At 39.9% G+C, this 22,083-nt stretch overlaps 1 protein-coding gene and 1 non-coding gene across 4 annotated transcripts in view; one reads left to right on the top strand and one right to left on the bottom strand.

Moving 5' to 3' along the window:
* The window catches only part of NKAIN2 (sodium/potassium transporting ATPase interacting 2), a 1,117,882-nt gene that overhangs the window by 366,810 nt on the left and 728,989 nt on the right, over positions 1 to 22,083 (top strand). The gene's annotated exons all lie outside the window — the stretch shown is intronic.
* Positions 6,209 to 6,312, bottom strand: LOC139029741 (U6 spliceosomal RNA). Its single transcript, XR_011481946.1, has one exon. It is a non-coding gene; the product is annotated as a U6 spliceosomal RNA (small nuclear RNA).

Below are 22,083 nucleotides of genomic sequence, written 5' to 3'. Positions count from 1 at the left end.
GCATAGCAATTCCATCTTTGCAGGGTTACTGTGAGACAAACTACTTAGCCACTAACTGAGTGATTCACATGCATTAATAGATGATAGTTTGGCCCCCTGGGGTCTATGCCGGATGCCTCAAGTTGTTGGCCAGAGGGACTGCATAAAACACATAGCCTGCTAAGCTCCTCTGTCTATGGAATTTTCCAGGTAAGAATACTGGAGTGGGTAGCCATTCCCTTCTGCAGGGGATCTTCCCCGACCCTGAGATCGAACTCCAGTCTCCCTCATTGCAGGTGGATTCTTTACCATCTGAGCCACCAAGGAAGCTCTATATAGAACTATAGGTCATGTAAACTTTGGGCTATATAAGCATCTGAAATGCCAATATGAGAGATTATGACTGTACATGAAAGTCTGTATTTTAGGGAAAAGAAAAAGAGGAAGTCAAAAACCTCATCACCCCAAGCTCGCAGTGTTGAATGGAAGTGACATTGCTCCCACCTGCCCAGCCCACCTCCTTGGTGCTCAGGTTGGCCTCTTGTGACATTCACAGGCCAGTTTGTCCTGCTCCTTTCCTTTTGCAGTGCCCGGAAGGAGTAGAAGTCCTCCTTGGTACCATGTCTGCAATTTTAATTTTTTTCTTTTCTATACCTGGTCCACTTCATTTTTTACGTTATTCACAGGGTTCTTGTCAAGACACCAGAGAGTAGTGGCTTAGAGAGTATGTAAATCAAGAAGTTCATAGCAGTTCTGTCATAAAAGAATTTCTGGTTAAATAAGCTTAGGGATGCTGAAAGAACCAACAAAACCAGGTGTCTTTCCTTTGGGCCTCTCATTATCCTTTAATGTATTAATACTTCCAGGCTCCAAGATAGAAGTACATGCTACAGCTTTCTTGAATTGGTTTTAACAAAGTAAAAATGTAAGCAAGAACTTTAATTTTAATGCTTCATGCATTTGTGGCCACTTCGCCATTGACCACATTTCTCCAATACAGTGTGATATGGGAAACACTGCCTTTACCATTCCAAAAGCCTCCATAGAATTTGTAATTTTAAGACAAACATTCTAGATGTATTTGTTGCAAATAGTATCTACTGCTGCTGTTTCAGGGAATATCGTTACCTGATTACCTGATGATTGAGCTTACTTTATAACATTGCTGGATAATAATAGTATTGATAGTATAATAGTAGTATAGCAAAGATTAATTGAATACTTACAGGCAGTGGTAAGTATTTTGTTACTGGATTATCTCATATAATTGTCACAAAATACCATGGTTTATCTTATCCCTATCCTACAAAGAATGAAAATGAAGCAGAGAGGATAGATAAGTTGAAAGTCACACAACTGCTAAGTGAGGCAATCTAAGATCCCACTCTTAGCTACTGGACTCTGCTGTCTTGGCTACATGAGTGACAATTGGAAACCATCTGCCATAAATTATATCTAAATTAATAGATATTTGTTAATCTTAGATCATGTTTCTTAAGTAACCATGTATGAAGATTGAGAATAACACTAGCTTTAAAGTATAAAACTTCAATAAAAATAGAAAAATATGTTACTTTTAACTTTTTTTCCCAAGGTCATAGGTTCATAGAATTGTGGTGAAACTTAGTGAGGTCATGAAATACAGCTACTTAACAGCTTTAAAATACTATATGATCCAACAAGGTCAATTCTAAAGACCCACTCATGGACTTCTTAAGACACAGATGTCTAATATCAATTCCTGTAGGTCCTGATTAGCCCCAAACTGCTCCCAATTTAAAACAATAAAAGCCAAGAAAGATCAACAAAAGCTACACATAAATTGATACTCCTCTGTGGAGGTGATAGAAATTTAATAGTGCTTAATAAAAAGATAGATATGCCTAAATTACGTTTGTCCTCATGTCATCACTATCCACCTTTCCCTGGAGTCTAGTGTATGGTTTTGCTCCAAGAGGGACAAACTTCCACTTAATTAGAAGCAAAAATATGACAGAGCATTGGAAAGAACAGTGGACCAACTATTGTTGGACATGAACAGTGAGATCCAACAATAGTTATTAAAAGTTTGAAGAAAACATTTATTATTCAGTAAATTGGAAAACAAATACTCAAGGTAATATATAATAAAATATTATTCTAAGTGTGTATATATATATATATGTAAAATATGCATATATACGTATTGCATTTCATTGATACCAAGATGCTATTGATTGTAACATACAGCATCAATATCAAAGCTTTTATCAGAAAATATAAACATTGTATCAAAAATGCAACATTTTATAAGATATATTCAGGTTTCAGGCATCATAAGAATTCAGATGTACCTTATGAAGGAGTCTGCCGGAGATGGAATTGATAGATTATTGACTGATCAGATGTGGAGGTTGGCAGATTGAGAAAAGTTGACATTGGTTCTAGTTGGCTGTGTAAGGGTAGGGGTCAGTGGATCTGCGTAGCTAATTCAAATTGTAGCACACTGAAGTTTATTTATGAAGTTCTTAAGTGTCAGGTTGAAAGTGTTGTTGAATTACTTGGGGTTACCTTTAAATGGGTCACCCTCTAATCATGCCTTATTTGTTGCTCTGGTATATTTAAAGGTATTGATGGTGGATGGGTATCATTAAAGTGAGTGAAATCGCTCAGTTGTGTCCAACTCTTTGCAACCCCATGGACTGTAGCTTACCAGGCTCCTCTGTCCATGGGGTTCTCCAGGCAAGAATACTGGAGTGGGTTGCCATTTCCTTCTCCAGGGGATCTTCCCAACCCAGGGATCTAACCCAGGTCTCCTGCATTGCAGGCAGACAATTTACCCTCTGAACCACCAGGGATGCCCTGGGCATCGTTAGGTATCTCTTATTATATTGTCCTCCAAATATCTTAACTGAGTTTTTCAAAGTATTGTTTTTCCATTCATGTCTGCCGGGTGTTAACTATTTGAAGGTTTTATGACCATGCCTAAGTGCTCATGTTTCACTGATGTTATTCCATTAAATCAAAACACTTTCTTCAAGAAAATGTTTTTCGTTTGTGTGCTAAGTCACTTAGTAGTGTCTGACTCTGTGTGACCCTGTGTAGTGTAGCCCACCGGACTCCTCTGTCCATGGGAACCTCTAGGCCAGAATACTGGAGTGGATTGCCATGCCCTCCTCCAGGGGATCTTCCTGACCCAGGGATTGAACCCATGCCTCTTTTGTCCCTTGCACTGGCAGGAAGATCCTTTACCACTAGCATGACCTGGGAAGCCTTTTTTTTTGTTTTTGGTTTTTTTTTTTTTGCTTAAATAACAGACGTCTTTCTAGTTGTGAAGATAATTAGTAAATCAAAGACAATTTAGAAAATGTTAGTTTAAAAAATGACTGGAAGACATCTGTAATTTTACCTGTGTGTGTGCTTTGTCACTCAGTCATGTCTGACTCTTTGCGACCCCATGGATTACAGCCTGCCAGGCTCCTCTGTCCATAGGGATTCTCCAGGCAAGGATACTGGAGTGGGTTGCCATGCCCTCCTCCAGGGGATCTTCCCAACCCAGGGATCCAAACCAGGTCTCCTGCATTGCAGACAGATTCTTTACCATCTAAGCCACCAAGTTTCCCCAAGGATACTGGATTGGGTAACCTATCCTTTCTCTAGGGGATCTTCCTGACCCCGGAATCAAACCAGGGTCTCTTGCCTTGCAGGCAGATTCTGAGCTATCTAGGAAGCCCCCAGTTATACCTCTACCTACCTATAAATACTTAATTTGAAATGTTTCTAGACTTTTATCTTTACAAATTCTTTCATATATAATTGATATCAATTGTTTTAATTCTTCCCCATTTAATATGGATATTGTGAGCATGTCATTATTTTAAAAGCTGATAAGATAAGAGAGTAGATAAGATAAGTAGATAAGAGAGCACATATTTAATAGTTTGATTAAATGAAATTTTTCATGGAGTCATGTTTATTCATGTTATTCAATTGACTTCAGAGAGGGGGTTTTTATAACATTTAGTTTTAAAGAAAATCTGCTATATAAAAGCTCAGCAAGAGGAAAGGAGGCCTAATTATTATATCTCTAACCATCTGTATTTTGCAATGTTACATAATACAGTGAGCTCAGGTGGTCCCAGACATGTATAAATTTGAACAAATTATACAAGTCACAGTTGGCAATAACACTCCATAAATTCTGTAATATTTCTGAGATGCTGGTGACTCTTTATAATTTCAAAACATTGTCAGACATCTCCTTAAACTTAACATTTGCTGAAAAATATCTGGATCTTAAATATCAATAAGAATATTCCAAACTGATAAAATTCTTCAATTCCTAAGTTGGCCATGATGAAAGAAGTTTTGATAGCATCATAATTCATTATTCTTCCCAAAGTGTCTGATATCCACAGTGATGTGAAAAAATAAAATTGCATAGAACTTTTAAAAATTAATTTATAGTGCTTATCATTGGGCTTATGATTTTAAACTCTATTTTGATAAATATCAAATACTATATTTCAAAATAAGCTTTTTCTGAGTTTGACCATTTAGAGTTACACATAATATAAATATAAATATATAAACTGTTATCCACTGGCCTGGCTTGCTAGGGTACCTTGAAATCAACTGCCTTTGACTATCAGATAAATGTGTTAAAAGTTACTTTAAAATTCCTGGTGCTGAACAAGGAATAGCTGTTCAGTAAACATATGACTGACTACCTACTGGAAGGTTGTTCTAACAGATTTCTGAAGAATGGGGTATATAGAGCAAGGTGACACAGTAGGGTAAAGAATCTACCTGCCAATATAGGAGATGCAAGAGACAAGGGTTTGATCCCTGGGGGGCATGGGGAGATCACCTGGAGTATGAAATGGCAGCCTGTTCCAGTATTCTTGCCTGGGAAATCCCATGGTCAGAGGAGCCTGGTAGGCTACAGTCAATGGGTCTCACACACACAGGGTGGAAATAGGAAAGGCACTTAGGGCAACATGATTATGTTGGTGAGAGAGAAAGCAGCTGAAAAAGAATGAGGCAGACTCAAAAAGGAACCAGAAAGAAATTCCATTATATTAAAAAATATCATTTTTGTTTTTCCCAGAGATGGTCTTTTTAAAAAATACTCTTTCCTTATGAACTTTCCATTTTCTCATATATGCCCTACATTGATGTTGTTTAGTCATGTCCAACTCTTTGTGACCCCATGGGCTGCAGCACACCAGGTTTCCCTGTCCTTCACTATCTCCCAGAATTTGCTCAAACTCATGTCCACTGAGTCCATAATGCCATTCAGCCATCTCATCCTCTGTCACCCGTTCTCTTGCTCTCAGTCTTTCTAGCATCAGTGTCTTTTCTAATGAGTCAGCTCTTCACATCAGGTGGCCAAAGTATTGGAGCTTCAGCATCAATATCAGTCCTTCCAATGAATATTCAGGACTGATGTCCTTTAGGATTGACTGGTTTGATCTCCTTGCAATCCAAGGGACTCACAAGGGTCTTCTCCAACACGACAGTTCAAAAGCATCAATTCTTCAGTGCTCAGCTTTCATTATGGTCCAACTCTCATACCCATACATGACTACTGGAAAAACCATAGCTTTAACTAGACAAAACTTTGTCAGCAAAGTAATGTGTCTGCTTTTTAATATGCTGTCTAGATTGGTCATAGCTTTTCTTCCAAGGAGCAACCATCTTTTAATTTCCTGGCTGCAGTCAACGTCTGCAGTGAAAATAAAGTCTATCACTGTTCTCATTTTTTGCCCATCTATTTGCCATGAAGTGATGCAACCAGATGCCATGATCTTCATTTTTTGAATGTTGAGTTTTAAACCAGCTTTTTCACTCTCCTCTTTCACTTTCATCAAGAGGCTCTTTAGTTCTTCTTCACTTTCTGTCATAAGGGTGATTTGATCTACATACCTGAGGTTATTGCTATTTCTCCCGGCAATCTTGATTCCAGCTTGTTCTTCATCCAGTCTGGCATTTTGCATGATGTACTCTGCATATAAGTTAAATAAGCAGGGTGACAATATACACCCTTGTCATACTCCTTTCCTAATTTTGAACCAGTCTGTTGTTCCATGTCCAGTTCTTTTATACACACACACACACACACACACACACACATTCTTTTTTGCATTCTTTCCATTATGGTTTATTACAGTATACTGAATATTGTTCCCTGTGCTACACAGTAGGACCTAGTTGTTTATCTATCTTATTGATTTTTGTTAATTTATTTTAAAATATGGAACGCTTCACGAATTTGCATGTCATCCTTGCGCAGGGGCTATGCTAATCTCTGTATCGTTCCAATTTTAGTATATGTGCTGCCGAAGCGAGCACCCATGTCCAGTTCTAACTATTGCTTCTTGACCTGCATACAGGTTTCTCAGGAGGCAGTTTAGGTGATCTGGTATTCCCATCTCTTTCAGAATTTTCCAGTTTTTTGTGATCCATATAGTCAAAGTCTTTAGCATAGTCAATAAAGCAGGATTTCATGTTGGCAATTTGATCTCTGGTTCCTCTGCCTTTTCTAAATCCAGCTTGTATGTCTGGAAGTTCTCTTTTGAAGTACTTTTGAAGCCTAGCTTCTAGGATTTTGAGCATTACCTTGATAGCACGTGGAATGTGTGTGCAATTGTGCGATAGTTGAACATTCTTTGGCTCTTCTGTGGGATTGGAATGAAAACTGACCTTTTCCAGTCCTGTGGCCAGTGCTGAGTTTTCCATATTTGCTGGAATATTGAGTGCCTGCCTGCTACGTCGCTTCAGTCACGTCCAACTCTTTGTGACCCCATGGACTATAGTCCACCACGTTCTTTTGTCCATGGGATTCTCCAGGTGACGATACTGGAGAGGGTTTTCATTTGTTTCTCCAGAGGATCTTCCTGACCTAAGGATCGAGCCTACATCTCATTATATCTCATTATTGCATGTGGGATTGTTGTAGCCACGCATTCTGGGAGACAAACTCCCTCAGAAGGACGATGCAGATAGTGAAGTACAGTTTATTACACCAGCAGGCCCAAGGCAGAGTCTCCTCTTAGCCAAGGACCCTGACCAGCTTCTGTGAAAATCCTTTATACCCTTTGTGTAGGTGCTCAAACCCATCTCCCTAGACTCCTTGAAACTTTCATAAACAAAGAAAGGTAGATACAATCACAATAGCCCCAACACTCATGTGTCATGTGCTTAAACAGTTAAACAATTGGTCATTAATCAATAAGCCCAAGGTTATACTCAGATAAGCACAGAAAAAATTTTATGACCTGTCTGGAGACAGGGGTGATTAGTATGTTTTCTCTTAGGTGTTGAGTAACTTAGATATGGCTCTCAAGATTCCTTTGTCCGGACGAGGTCTTATCCTTCTGCTGGTATGTTGTTTCCATAGGCGCCGAGCATGGCCAGCATGGAACAGGCCTAGGACTGAGTCTAGACCCTAAAGTCTCCTCCTTCAGGATCTTTACCACTAGCACCATCTGGGAAACCCATATTGAGTGCAGTACTTCCTTTTTCTTTCTTTTTTTTTTTAAGCGCAGCACATTAACAGCATCTTATTTTAGGATTTGAAATAGCTTAGCTGGAATTCCATCACCTCCACTAGCTTTGTTCATTGCAGTGCTTCCTAAGGCCCACTTGACTTCACACTCCATGATGTCTGGCTCTAGGTGAGTGATCACACCGCTGTGGTTTTCTGGGTCCTTAAGCCCTTTTTGTGGTACAGTTCTTTTGTGTATGCTTGCCACCTCTTATCATTTTCTCCCTCTGTTAGGTCCATACTATTTCTGTCCTTTATCGTGACCATCTTTGTGTGAAATGTTCCCTCGGTATCTAATTTTCTTGAAAAGATCTCTAGTTTTCCCCATTCTATTGTTTTCCTCTATTTCTTCTCGTTGTTCACTTAAGAAGGCTTTCTTAGCTCTTCATGCTATTCCTTGAAACTCTGCGTTCAGATGAGTATCTTTCCTTTTCTCCTTTGAGTTTTTCTTCTCTTTTCTCAGCTATTTGTAAGACCTCTTCAGACAACCATTTTGCCTTTTTGGTTTTCTCTTTTTGGGGGAATGGTTTTGATCAATGCCTCTTGTACAGTGTTACAAACCTCCATCCATAGTTTAAAGGCTCTCTGTCTATCAGATCTAATTCCTTGACTCTCTTTGTCACTTCCACTATACAACCCATAAGGGATTTGATTTAGGTTATACCTGAATGGCCTAATGGCTTCCCCTCCATTCTTCAATTTAAGTCTGAATTTTGTAATAAGGAATTTGCCCTACATATTTTGTGGAAATCAAGAGGGTTTTTTTTTTTTTTTTTTTTGCGTTGATGTGTATTAGTTGCATATTTACAGTAAAATATCAGCCAGTCATTCCAGAGATTCTGTATTAGTTCATCAAGCAACTGATAAGACAAAATAATCTCAGATCCATTTCCAAAATTGGATGGTGGCATATTAAAGGGAATAACTTCTTATTTTAGTTCTGATAATCACTTTGACATTGGAGTACTAGTTATGCTGTAAATTGAACTCATGGATTATAGCCTATCTAATAGTTAGGGCTGGGCTCTTGAGCTTGTTATCCTTTTTTGTGTGTAGGGGCCTCAAAAACACTCAAAACTGCAAGGAGTGACATTGTATTTTAAGGCAAGATTGATCGCCCAGTCAGTGTTAAGAGTCGCTGAGAGAGAAATCTAAGGCTTGACTTGGGTTAATTGGATTGTCTAGTTGTTATCACAATGCAGGATACTGATTCGTCAATACCACTGGCCACTTAGAGTGAACTGTCACAGCCATCCCTCTGCTTTACTTTATCACTGCATTTTACATTTGGTGGGTGAGGATATGATGCTCTGATACTTGCTTGGCCTGAAAATGTTCATCATTTATTGGTTTAAAAAAATAACGGAATCTATTGTTCTCATTTGATTTATTTCTAAGAAAGATGGATTTAATTAAAATATTACACATGAAAAGGTGCTTTATTTTTGTTTATACCTGGGAAAGAATAGATTTCACAGCATCTCCATTTGTCGATCACTATGTGCAGCTCCATTGTCTTTTCTTTCTTCTAGTAGTCACCTCAATAAATCACTGGTTTTTAATGTCATTTATAAAGATTATATGTTATTGGATTTCCAGTTACAAAGCAGCATTAATGGGAAATTGTTAATGGAAACTTGAATCATCTAAATTATCTAGAATTTCAAAATGACAAATCTATTATTTATTGTGAATTATAGTCCTACAGTTTAATATAGCTTCATTTTTTTTAAAACAAATGATCATTCAGCCTGATTCTTTGCACAGTGCAGGAGAAGACAAATGTTAACCAAGATGGGAATGTAGATTTTCAAAGATGTCTTCAACTCCATTCTTCATATAGGCTCATTTCTTGCCTTGTGAATCATAAAAGAAAACAGAATTAAAAATTTTTAGGTTAGTGTCTTTGTATCAGTTATTTTCTTTATTTCCCTTATGCATCAGTGCATGTTTTAGTAACTATTGTTCTCCCAAGTTAAGATATGCAGGTGGTATTTGCTTTGCTGTATTAGGAAGATGGAGGTTAATGGGTCTGGGCTTTTTTATCATTGTCTACAGTTTGCTGCTATCACCTTTCCCTCTTTGTACTTCCATCAATAATAGAGCTAATATCATGGAGTCAATTTCTGCATTTATTCAAATATCAGATAATATGCACCTTGTATTGATCCCATTGTGTGACTAAAACGTTCTTTTTCATTTATATTGACTTTTGGGACTAGAAGTCTGTATTTAGTGAACATCAACAGTAGTTAAGTCATCTCATCATTTAGCTATAACAGTGTGCTACCTGCTAGATTGTCAATTCTGAACATTTTTAAATATCAGAGACTGTAGAAGATACAGGAAAAGGTCTTTCCATAAAGAGACAAATTATGTATAAAGTACATGTGATTATTCCAGGACCATTTTGCAACAGCTTTCTGTGACTGAATCACAATTCAATTTTCTCTGTGTGTGTATATACGTGTGCACTCATACATGCTTTCAAGTGCACCCTCTGTGTGTGGTTTATTTCATTTTGCTTGCCTGTTAGTATTGCCTACAGTGGCCATTCCTCTGTTCCTCTTTATTCTCTTCTATAAATCTCAAATTACTCTTTAATATGTGTTTATGAGCTATCAACTTTTATCCCCTCCATATTTTAAGAAGGCAAACACAGTTAAATCAAGATGACTCATGGGATGGTGGGGAGAAGCATGGGATGATAAAAATTAAATAGGGAACAAATGATTCCTCTTCAGAGCCATTCTTTTAAAATAGCCAGTTATTACTAATAAAAAGCAGCATTATCAAACATTTCTATTAATAGTGTTTTATAATAGAGATATGTATCTTTCTGCTTTGTAAGTCACATGTTATCTATAGTATACTTTAGTAGGCATGTGAGAGTTGGACTGTGAAGAAAGCTGAGCACTGAAAAATTGATGCTTTTGAACTATGGTGTTGGAGAAGACTCTTGAGAGTTCTTTTGTCTGCGAGGAGATCCAGACAGTCCATCCTGAGGGAAATACATCCTGGGTGTTCATTGGAAGGACTGATGCTGAAGCTGAAACTCCAATACTTTGGCCACCTCATGTGAAGAGCTGACTCATTGGAAAAGACCCTGATGCTGGGAGGGATTGGGGGCAGGAGGAGAAGGGGACGACAAAGGATGAGATGGCTGGATGGCATCACTGACTCGATGGGCGTGAGTTTGAGTAAACTCCGGGAGTTGGTGATGGACAGAGAGGCCTGGCGTGGTGCAATTCACGTGGTCGCAAAGAGTCGGACACGACTGAGCAACTGAACTGAGCAGTTTAAAAGAATCTTTAAATTCTAGAATCTTTTACAGAAAGGGAAGAGTCTTCATGTGCTTTCAGAGTTAAATATAATTTGTTTTATCAAAAACATAAAAGATAATTATTAGTAAAAATCTACATCTTCATCAACTTCTAGGAGTGTTCTTTCACCTTCCTGGTCTCCTCTGATGATACTGCATTTTCAGAAGAATTCACATGTGGTGACTGTCTTTTTCTCTCACCCTTGTCCTGCCAGGCCTCAGAAAAGGGTTGATATAATCCTTCTTTCACTGCCATTGGCTCCTTCAGACCTTTCTCCCTTCCTCCTCCGCAAAGACATGCAGCTGTAGGTGACATCATCATACTAAACCACCCATGAGCCTTCTTCACCCCCAGGTCACACTCCCCTGTCGTCCATGCAAAGTTTAGTTTTTGGTTCAACGTCAGTCTCTTCAGTGCTGCTCTTGTAACTATTAGTGACTTCAGCATGAAGGCCGAAGTGAAGTGAAAGTGAAAGTCGCTCAGTCGCTCCCCTGAGGCAGCTGGGGCAAAGACGGCTTGGGCATCCACCCCGTTGCTCCCCTCTTCCCTCTGCCCCTGGCTCTGCCTCCTGGGACGTTGCAGTGTGGAGACAGCCCCTGCCAGCACCTTCCCACCCAGTAGGCCTCAGCTGAGGCCTAGGCCCAGGGGAAAGGCCCTAGCGGGGCTGAGTTGGGGTAGGTGCCCGTGCATGTCTGGACACACTCCCTGCAGCCTGCCCCTGCCCGTGCATGGCAGTAGCCTGCCCCTGGACGGGGGAGTAGCCCTGGGCAAGGCTGGCCAAGGGCAGGGGCCTCGCTGGGTTGTGCCTCTGGCCTGTGGGGCCTCCCAGCAGCACCGGCCCTCTCCCTCCGGCAGACCTCCCCGCCTGCCTCCAAGAGGCCGTTTGGGAAGCACTCTGGCCGGCCGTTTGGTTTGGGAAGCCGTGGCCGGCTGTTCCCGCAAATCGCGCACACTGCTCTGAAACCCGGGAGAAAAGTGCTTTGGGGTGGTCCTCTCTCCGGGCCCATGGCCCCGCCTGGGGACCAGCTCGGGGGTCACACTCCCAGGCCAAGGCCCAACTCCATGCACACGTCTGTTCCTGCCCCCTGCCCCTTCAGAGAGTGGATTCTCAATTCAGAATGGCCTCTTCTCCAGTCTCAGTTCTCTCTTTCCACCTTGTTTCCTCTGGAACTCCATCTTCAGAATGCTTCAGTCTCACTGGGAATCTGATCCTACCAGCTTTTCACTTCTCTCATCTTCCTCTTGTCCTCACTTTACAGCAAAGATACCATAGTTCCCTAGCCCATTCTATTTCCTGCTTATTAAAACAAAAAACAAAGCAGCTTAGGTTTCCTTGACCTTTTTTCATACCTCTACCATCTTCTCATCTATCCACCCTCTTACCTAGCCAAGTTGGTTCCTACTTTACTGAGAAAGCTGAATCTATCACAGATTTCCACAAGCTTCTGTCACTGTATTTAAACACATGTCTGTGGTTCATGTCTACCTACTCTTCATGATTTGCCCATGAATTTATGGAAGGCTTTTCTCCAAATATCTACTAATACCGACCTTGCCTCTTCAAGGACACTGCTCCAGCAATTACTACCTGGTCTTCCAACACAATAGACCATATAATGCAATACCTTTGTTCATGAGTTATTTTTAAAAAATAAAGATCACTTACCTACTATAAGAAATGATGCCAAGATCTATGTTTTTAAGTTAGAGGAACACATGTTATCTATAGGAGATAATATATGGGAATTTTTTTGGCTTATACTTATTTTTTTTTTAGCATTATTAGTGTGAGAGCTAGTCACAAATGGCTTCAAAGCGGTAAGATTTGAGCTGGTTATTGATGGATGGGGAGATTTGAATGAATGAAGCCACAATCAAAACAGCTATATCAGAGAAGAGATACCAAATGAGCAAGCGTGCAGACATGTGAGTGAGCACAGTGTAATCAAGGGCCAGAAAGGACATCTAACTAGAAGAGCTTAGAAGGAGAGATGATAGGGAAGAAAGCTTGAATTGAACTTTGTAATGGCCTTGAATTTCAGAATGAATGCCAGATAAAAGAGGAGCAGCCACATGGAAATACCTACTCGTTAGTGTTGTATATTTTGTGCTGAGATTGGGTAATAGGGTACACTTGGATTTACATCTTCACTGGTTCACTTAGTACCTTCCAACTGAGTTCATGTGTCATATTTTAGAACTGAGAAAACAGACATTGGTAGCAGTTTGGTGAACAGAGAGGAGCAGCCTGGGCTTCTTAAAGTTCTATTCACTCATTACATGAGATGCATGAGGGACAGATGCAGTTGGCAAAGCAGACTTTTTGGATCCTTTCAGTTCAGTTTGCATTCCACCTACCTGAGCTTCCAGGATCCCAAGAGGAAACAGCAGGCCCCTGGAAAGAGGACTAAGCCCTTTAAGTGAGGAGGCCGACAGTTGTTGCTGCATGTGATGGCAGCATGGAGCTCTGATAGTCATTTTTCATTTAACCAAAGAGGTTTCTACCTCCTTACCTCCTCTGACTCCATCATTAGCATGCAAATCTCACAGCCTCAGTGTCCAGTGCAACTTTCTCTGATGATGAAAACATTCTATAAAACACATGGCTATGGAGCACTTGAAACATGGCTCACGCAGCTAAGGATTAATTTAAATTATTTAAATTTGAATTTAAATAGTCACTTGTAGCTGTTGATTACTGAATATGATAGAGCAAGTAGAGAGCTAAGCTCTAGCTAACAGCCTGGACATTTCATTTGCCTGACCTGATCTGAGAGCTTTGCATATACTAACTCATTTAACCCCCATTAGAATCATAAGGAGTAAGCATTTTTATTTTCGCCATTATAGAAATGAAAGAACTGGGCCAGAAGGAAGTGTAGCATAGGGAGGAAATGGCAAAGTCAGGATTTAGGCCTTTGCACAGGATTTGGCATATTTTCTCCTCTTTCAACCCTAAGTTCATCTTGTTCTTCTTCAAGCTTTGCTCACATTCGTTTGTGTGTGCATTATAACTGTGTCTGTTTATCCATTAAATGTATCACTCATTCCTTTTGAGGCATTGTATTCTTTTTATTTTCCACTGCCTCTAATATAGCACAGGCTCACTTATTGTGAGAATCAACGGCTAGCTCCCTGGCCGTCATGTCAGTCCTCCAACGCAGTGCCTCTGAAACTTAAGGGTGCACCAGATTCCCATGGAATACAGGTGGTGGCTTCTGATTCAGGAGGCCCAGTGTGAGGCCTGAGAATCTGCACTTTTGACAAATCTCCAAGTGATGCTGATGTTGTTCAGTGATCTAGTGGCCATGCTTGACCACCCACTGCTCTAAACCATGTCCAACTCTGCTGTTAGGTTAACTGACTTAAAGCATTAAGTCCCTGGTGAGTATTAAGTATTAAACCACAGTCCGTGGTGGTTCAGATGGTAAAAAGTCTGCCTGCAATGCAGGAGACCCAGGTTTGATCCTGGGTCGGGAAGATCTCATGGAGAAGGAAACAGGAACCTGCTCCAGTATTCTTGCCTGGAGAATTTGACGGACAGAGGAGCCTGGCGGGCTACTATCCATGGGGTCGTAAAGAATCGGACGTGACTGAGGAGCTAACACTTTCCCATTAACAGTTCTATTTTAAGAATTCTTTTAGCAAAAGACATGATCTTCCATCATTTTGTTTATGTTGCTTGAATAGTATGTATATTCTCTTTTTGTTGAGAGATGAAAATCCAGCTAAAAATGCTGAAGGAAGGGAAAAGAGGAGAGGGAAGAAGGATATATCGCCACCTGGTACCTAGAGATTGAACCCACATCTCTTGAGTCTCCTGCCTTGGCAGGCAAGTTCCTTACCACCAGTGCCACCTGGGAAGCCCCTTTCCTCAACAGACCTAGTCAGGGCCCAGTATTAGTTCCAACTGGCCCAGCTGTAGTAGCATGCTCATCTTTCTAACTAGGGTGGCTAGGGAAAAGGAGTAAAACCTAGAGGGAGATTGTGGGAGATTCTGTGAACCAAAACCAACATTGGTAATGTTGGTAATACTGGTTTCCTCACCTGAAAGACAGTAACCATATACTTTATCAGCTAAACCTATCCATCATCCATGATGTAGCTCAAAAGCCTCCTCCATAAAACCTGTTATACCTCTGCCTGAAATTTTTCCCCCCTTTAGTTATTGTGATGTTATCTTCAAATCTCTCATGTGTATTAGATATGAAAATAACTTTACATATTTAGTTTTTATTTCCTATTATATTTCTAGGTATTTGTAAATAGGAACAGTATTAATGTATTACTGCATACTATAGGTATGATATGTGAATTAAATGTTTGTATTCATTTTTCAGTTTTTGTAGAATACTGATCTCTGGTATGTAAGGCTAGGGCCCAGTGTCAATCTCCTTGCCCATTTTCACCTTCTTTGAATTATTATTTGAGGACAATAATCACTGACATTTTAGAGTGATTTTTTTTAATAAAAAGATTGTGATTGAATATATTGAAATGTGTAAAATGATTATCTGGTAGACAGAATACAATGCAATGTGTATGCTCCAGGTAATTGTGGGGGGAAAAAAAACTGATATAGGTGACCTTATCTGGCATGTGAAATCAGGATGATTTCCAAATTGTTAAACCATGCTGCTTATTCACTTAGTGAGGGATCCTTGTGTACCAGGACTTACCAGTGTCCCATCTTGGCTTGATGTCTGTCCAGGTCTTATTACAGCTTGCTTAAGAACATCAGTATGAAAAAGGCACACTAAGACTATACCAATTACTAATTTCCATTATTTTTCAGTTCAGTTCAGTCGCTCAGTCATGTCTGATTCTTTGTGACCCCATGAATCGCAGCACGCCAGGCATCCCTGTCCATCACCAACTCCCGGAGTTTACTAAAACTCATGCCTATCGAGTCGGTGATGCCATCCAGCCATCTCATCCTCTGTCGTCCTCTTCTCCTCCTGCCCCCAATCCCTCCCAGCATCAGGGTCTTTTCCAATAAGTCAACTCGTCACATGAGGTGGCCAAAGTACTGGAGTTTCAGCTTCAGCATCAGTCCTTCCAGTGAACACCCAGGACTAATCTTTAGGATGGACTGGTTGGATCTCCTTGCAATCCAAGGGACTCTCAAGAGTCTTCTCCAACACCATAGTTCAAAAGCATCAATTTTTCAGTGCTCAGCTTTCTTCACAGTCCAACTCTCACATCCACACATGACCACTGCAAAAACCATAGCCTTGACCAGACGGACCTTTGTTGGCAAAGTAATGTCTCTGCTTTTTAATACGCTATTTAGGTTGGTCATAACTTTCCTTCCAAGGAGTAAGTGTCTTTTAATTTCATGGCTGAAATCACCACCTGCAGTGACTTTGGAGCCTAGAAAAATTAAGTCAGACACTGCTTCCACTGTTTCCCCATCTATTTCACATGAAGTGATGGGACTGGATGCCATGATCTTAGTTTGCTGAATGTTGAGCTTTAAGCCAACTTTTTCACTCTCCTCTTTCACTTTTATCAAGAGGCTCTTTAGTTCCTCTTCACTTTCTGCCTTAAGGGTGGTGTCATCTGCATATCTGAGGTTATTGATATTTCTCCTAGTAATATTGGTTTCAGCTTGTGCTTCTTCCAGCCCAGCGTTTCTCATGATGTACTCTGCATATAAGTTAAATAGCAGGGTGACAATATACAGCCTTGACGTACTCCTTTTCCTCTTTGGAACCAGTCTGCTATTCCATGTCCAGTTCTAACTGTTGCTTCCTGACCTGCATACAGGTTTCTCAAGAGGCAGGTCAGGTGCTCTGGTGTTCCCATCTCCTTCAGAATTTTCCATAGTTTATTGTGATCTACACAGTCGAAGGCTTTGGCATAGTCAATAAAGCAGAAATAGATGTCTTTCTGAAACTCTCTTGCTTTTTTGATGATCCAGCAGATATTGGCAATTTGATCTCTGGTTCCTCTGCCTTTTCTAAAACCAGCTTGAACATCGGGAAGTTCACGGTTCACGTATTGCTGAAGCCTGGCTTGGAGAATTTTGAGCATTACTTTACTAGCGTGTCAGATGAGTGCTATTGTGTGGTAGTTTGAGCATTCTTTGGGATTGCCTTTCTTAGGGATTGGAATGAAAACTGACCTTTTCCAGTCCTGTGACCACTGCTGAGTTTTCCAAATTTGCTGGCATATTGAGTGCAGCACTTTCACAGCATCATCTTTCAGGATTTGAAATAGCTCAACTGGAATTCAATCACATCCACTAACTTTGTTCATAGTGATGCTTTCTAAGGCCCACTGACTTCACATTCCAGGATGTCTGGCTCTAGGTGAGTGATCACACCTTTGTGATTATCTGGGTTGTGAAGATCTTTTTTGTACAGTTCTTCTGTGTATTCTTGCCACCTCTTCTTAATATCTTCTGCTTCTGTTAGGTCCATACCATTTCTGTCCTTTATCGAACCCATCTTTGCCTGAAGTTTTCTCTTGATATCTCTAATTTTCTTGAAGAGATCTCTAGTCTTTCCCATTCTGTTGTTTTCCTCTATTTCTTTGCATTGATCACTAAGGAAGGCTTTCTTATCTCTCGTGGCTATTCTTTGGAACTCTGCATTCAAATGGGAATATCTTTCCTTTTCTCCTTTGCTTTTTGCTTCTCTTCTTTTCACAGATATTTGTAAGGCCTCCTCAGACAACTATTTTGCCTTTTTGCATTTCTTTTCCATGGGGATGGTCTTGATCCCTGTCTCCTGTACAATGTCATGAACCCCTGTCCATAGTTCATCAGGCTCTCTGTCTATCAGATCTAGTCCCTTAAATCTATTTCTCACTTCCACTGTATAGTCATAAGGGATTTTATTTAGGTCATACCTGAATGGTCTAGTGGTTTTCCCTACTTTCTTCAGTTTAAGTCTGAATTTGGCAATAAGGTGTTCATGATCTGAGCCACAGTCAGTTCCTGGTCTTGTTTTTGCTGACTGTATAGAGCTTCTCCATCTTTGGCTGCAAAGAATATAATCAGTCTGATTTCGGTGTTGACCATCTGGTGATGTCCATGTGTAGAGTCTTCCCTTGTGTTATTGGAAGAGGGTGTTTGCTATGACCAGTGCGTTCTCTTGGCAAAATTCTATTAGCCTTTGCCCTGCTTCATTCTGTACTCCAAGGCCAAATTTGCCTGTTACTCGAGGAGTTTCTTGACTTCCTACTTTTGCATTCCAGTCCCTTATAATAAAAAGGACATCTTTTTTGGGTGTTAGTTCTGAAAGGTCTTGTAGGTTTTCATAGAACTGTTCAACTTCAGCTTCCTCAGCATTACTGGTTGGGGCATAGGCTTGAATTACCGTGATATTGAATGGTTTGCCTTGGAAATGAACAGAGATCATTCTGTCGTTTTTGAGATTGCGTCCAAGTATTGCATTTCGGACTCTTTTGTTGACCATAATGGCTTCTCCATTTCTTCTCAGGGATTCCTGCCCTCAGTAGTAGATATAATGGTCATCTGAGTTAAATTCCCCCATTCCAGTCCCTTTTAGTTCGCTGATTCCTAGAATGTCGACATTCACTCTTGTCATCTCCTGTTTGACCACTTCCAATATGACTTCATTCATGGACCTAACATTCTAGGTTCCTATGCAATATTGCTCTGTACAGCATCGGACCTTGCTTCTATCACCAGTCCCATCCACAACTGGGTATTGTTTTTGCTTTGGCTCCATCCCTTCATTCTTTCTGGAGTTATTTCTCCACTGATCTCCAGTAGCATATTTGGCACCTACTGACCAGGGGAGTTCCTCTTTCAATATACTATCACTTTGCCTTCTCATACTGTTGATGGGGTTCTCAAGGCAAGAATACTGAAGTGGTTTTCCATTCCCTTCTCCAGTGGACCACATTCTGTCAGACCTCTCCACCATGACCCGACCATCTTGGGTGGCCCCGCACGGCATGGCTTTGTTTCATTGAGTTAGACAAGGCTGTGGTCCTGTGATCAGATTGGCTAGTTTTCTGTGATTGTGGTTTTAGTGTGTTTGCCCTCTGATGCCCTGTCCCAACACCCACTGTCTTACTTGGGTTTCTCTTACCTTGGACATGGGGTATCTCTTCACGGCTGCTCCAGACTGTCTTAAATGTCTGAACCAGAATTCCATCAACTTTACCCTCCACAAGAAACTCTTATCTGAGTTGTTTGAAAATTATATCCTCCACCAAATTGTAAGTTGATAAAAATCAGAACTGCATGAGATATTTCTTACTTAAAAGCTAGTTTATGTTATTCAGTATCCCTCATGTAAGGATTCACATGATAAGTAACCTAGAAATCAGTAAGACTGGGAAAAAATGGTCTGTCTTGAATAAACTTGTATAGATCTTTAATTCAAAAAGTAAAACTTTCTATTACAGTTGATGAAAAGTTAAAAAAAATAATATATAAATAAAATTACCAAATTACTGAGATGTATGCATAAAGATTTTCCCTTTTATAATTTTGTATCAACTATTGAGGGTCTGTTTATATTTTTTTCTGAAAATTCCCTTGAGTGATTTTTTCTACTTCATCATTTCTTAAATAGACTGAAGAAACCAGAAGAGTAGAGAATATCATATTTGGGAGGAGCAAGTGTTTCCATTCCCTTCCATCCCTCTTGGAGAATATAAACTGAAGCCCCAAGTAAAGTTCATTAAAATAAAACTTTTAGAGCCAAAAAATGTGGTTTAATTTTAAGATCTATGTTTCATCAGATGACAGTTTCAAAAGTTAAGATCAATACACTAACAATGCATATATGTGGAATTTAGAAAGATGGTAAAAAAAGATCCTATATGCAAGACAGCCAAAGAGATACAGATGTAAAGAACAGACTTTTGGACTGTGTGGGAGAAGGGAGTATGGGATGATTTGAGAGAATAGCATTGAGACACGTATATTACCATATGTGAAAGAGATGCCCAGTGCAAGTTGATGAGTGCATGAAGCAGGGCACTCAAAGGTGGTGTTATGGGACAACCCAGAGGGATGGGGTGGGGAGGGAGGTGGGAAGGAGTTCAGGAGTGGGAGACACATGTGCACCTATGGGTGATTCTTGTCAATGTGTGGCAAAAACCACCACAATATTGTAAAGAAATTATCATTGATTAAATTAATTAATTAAAACAAAAAGTTACCCCAGACACTAAAAAAAAAAATCTCATTAGCTTCCATTTTATTCACTGGAAAAAACAGAATATGGGAGAAGATCAGCTGTGAGTTGCAGCAGACACTTCCTAGTTGATAGCCCAAGTAAAATTCACTGAAATAAGAAGTGGGAACTTCAGAAGGAAAGTGGCAATATTGAGATTCATTAAACTGAAACTAATTCTTAGAGCATTATAATGATGAAACACAGCAAAGCAGCACATAACAGTTAGACATCAACCTTTACCCTCCAAATCTTCCTTTTGCATACCCTAAAAAGTTGCTATGGTTTCAAGTATAATTTCTTTATTTTGGCACCAAGATTAATGTAAAATAAACTTACAATGTAAGTTGCAAAGTTAACGACAGTTCTCTGGATGACTGAAAAGCATGAATTCATGATATACATCATATTTATTCATCATTTGTAAAGTTGTTGACAATTCTCTTGGTGTGAGGTAATTTGCTATCCATTATCAGGTGCTGGTAAAAACATTAAAAAGACATGATTTATGGAGTGGGTTTCATGTGCTGTGTTATTGACGTATTGTCTTCCTTTTCAAGAATGATGCAAACAGTATGCTTCCTTTTTCACTCCACCAGTTCCTACCTAGAGTGGGTTGATGGACAGAACATTCAGGAATGACAGTCTTTCTTTTCATTGACTAGTAATGTGACCTAGGGCCAGAACACTCTCTGGACTTTAGTTAACTGGCTTCTAAAATGAGAATTTTGAGCTAGTTGGCTGTTAAATTTGTATCCAGCTCTGAAAAACGGGTGTTTATTTCTGTATTATATTTTTATTATCCAAATAGTGTACATTCATTGTAGAAAATGTTTTACATTTCAAAAAACAAAATTTTAAAAAGGAGGTCTATCTGTAGTTCCAGGCTGCAATACAAAATGTTTTGATCCTATTATTATCCTTCTAGCTTGACCCCAACCGTAAAGCATTTCTGTAATGAATTCGCTCCTGCCAACCAGAGACTCATCTCTAGTCATTAATAATGTTTTTAACTGTATGGAGATATGAGTGTGACAGTTGAGCCTGAGACCTTCACTTGTTATAGCTTTTATTACAGAAAATAATAACCCTCCAGTTAGGACAAACCTTGTAGTGACCGCTGCCGTGCAAGATCATTGCCAGTGTTGCACTGAGTTGACTAAGCAAGGGATCCTGGAACTTTCAGCCACTAGGGAAGCCGGCTCCAGAATTTATCATTGAGATACAAGGAGGTGTTAACCCTTATTGGATCAGAAATGGAAAAGACAAATTAGGATGTATGACTATACAGGTATGACCTAAATCAAATCCCTAACGATTATACAGTGGAAGTGACAAATAGATTTAAGGGACCAGATCTGATAGACAGAGTGCCTGATGAACTATAGACGGAGGTTTGTGGCATTGTATAGGAGACAAGGAGCAAGACCATCCCCAAGAAAAAGAAATGCAAAAAAAGCAAAATGGCTATCTCAGGAGGCCTTACAAATAGCTGTGGAAAGAAAAAAGCAAAGGAGAAAAGGAAAGATATACCCATTTGAATGCAGAGTTCCAAAGAATAGCCAGGAGAGATAAGAAAGCCTTAGTGATCAGTGCAAAGAAATAGAGGGAAACAATAGAATGGGAAAGAGTAGAGATCTCTTCAAGAAAAGTAGAGATTCCAAGGGAACGTTTCATACAAAGATGGGCACAATAAAGGACAAAAATGGTATGGACCTGACATAAGCAGAAGATACTTAAGAAGAGGTGGCAAGAATACACAGAAGAACTGTACAAAAAAGATCTTCACAACCCAGATAATCATGATGATGTGATCACTCACCTAGAGCCAGACATCCTGGAATGTGAAGTCAAGTGGCCCTTAGGAAGCATCACTACAAACAAAGTTAGTGGAGGTGATGGAATTCCAGTTGAGCTATTTTAAATCCTAAAAGATGATGCTGTGAAAGTGCAGTAATCAGTATGCCAGAAAATTTGGAAAACTCAGCAGTGGCCCCTGGACTGGAAAAGGTCAGTTTTTATCCAATCCCAAAGAAAGGCAATGCCAAAGAATGCTCAGACTACTGCACAATTGCACTCATCTCACACACCA

The sequence above is a fragment of the Odocoileus virginianus genome, chromosome 19, assembly GCF_023699985.2.
Source record: "Odocoileus virginianus isolate 20LAN1187 ecotype Illinois chromosome 19, Ovbor_1.2, whole genome shotgun sequence".
In the NCBI taxonomy this organism is placed as follows: Eukaryota; Metazoa; Chordata; class Mammalia; order Artiodactyla; family Cervidae; genus Odocoileus; species Odocoileus virginianus.
The sequence above is the reverse complement of the archived record's forward strand: the minus strand, read 5'-3'. Positions and strand labels throughout refer to the sequence as shown.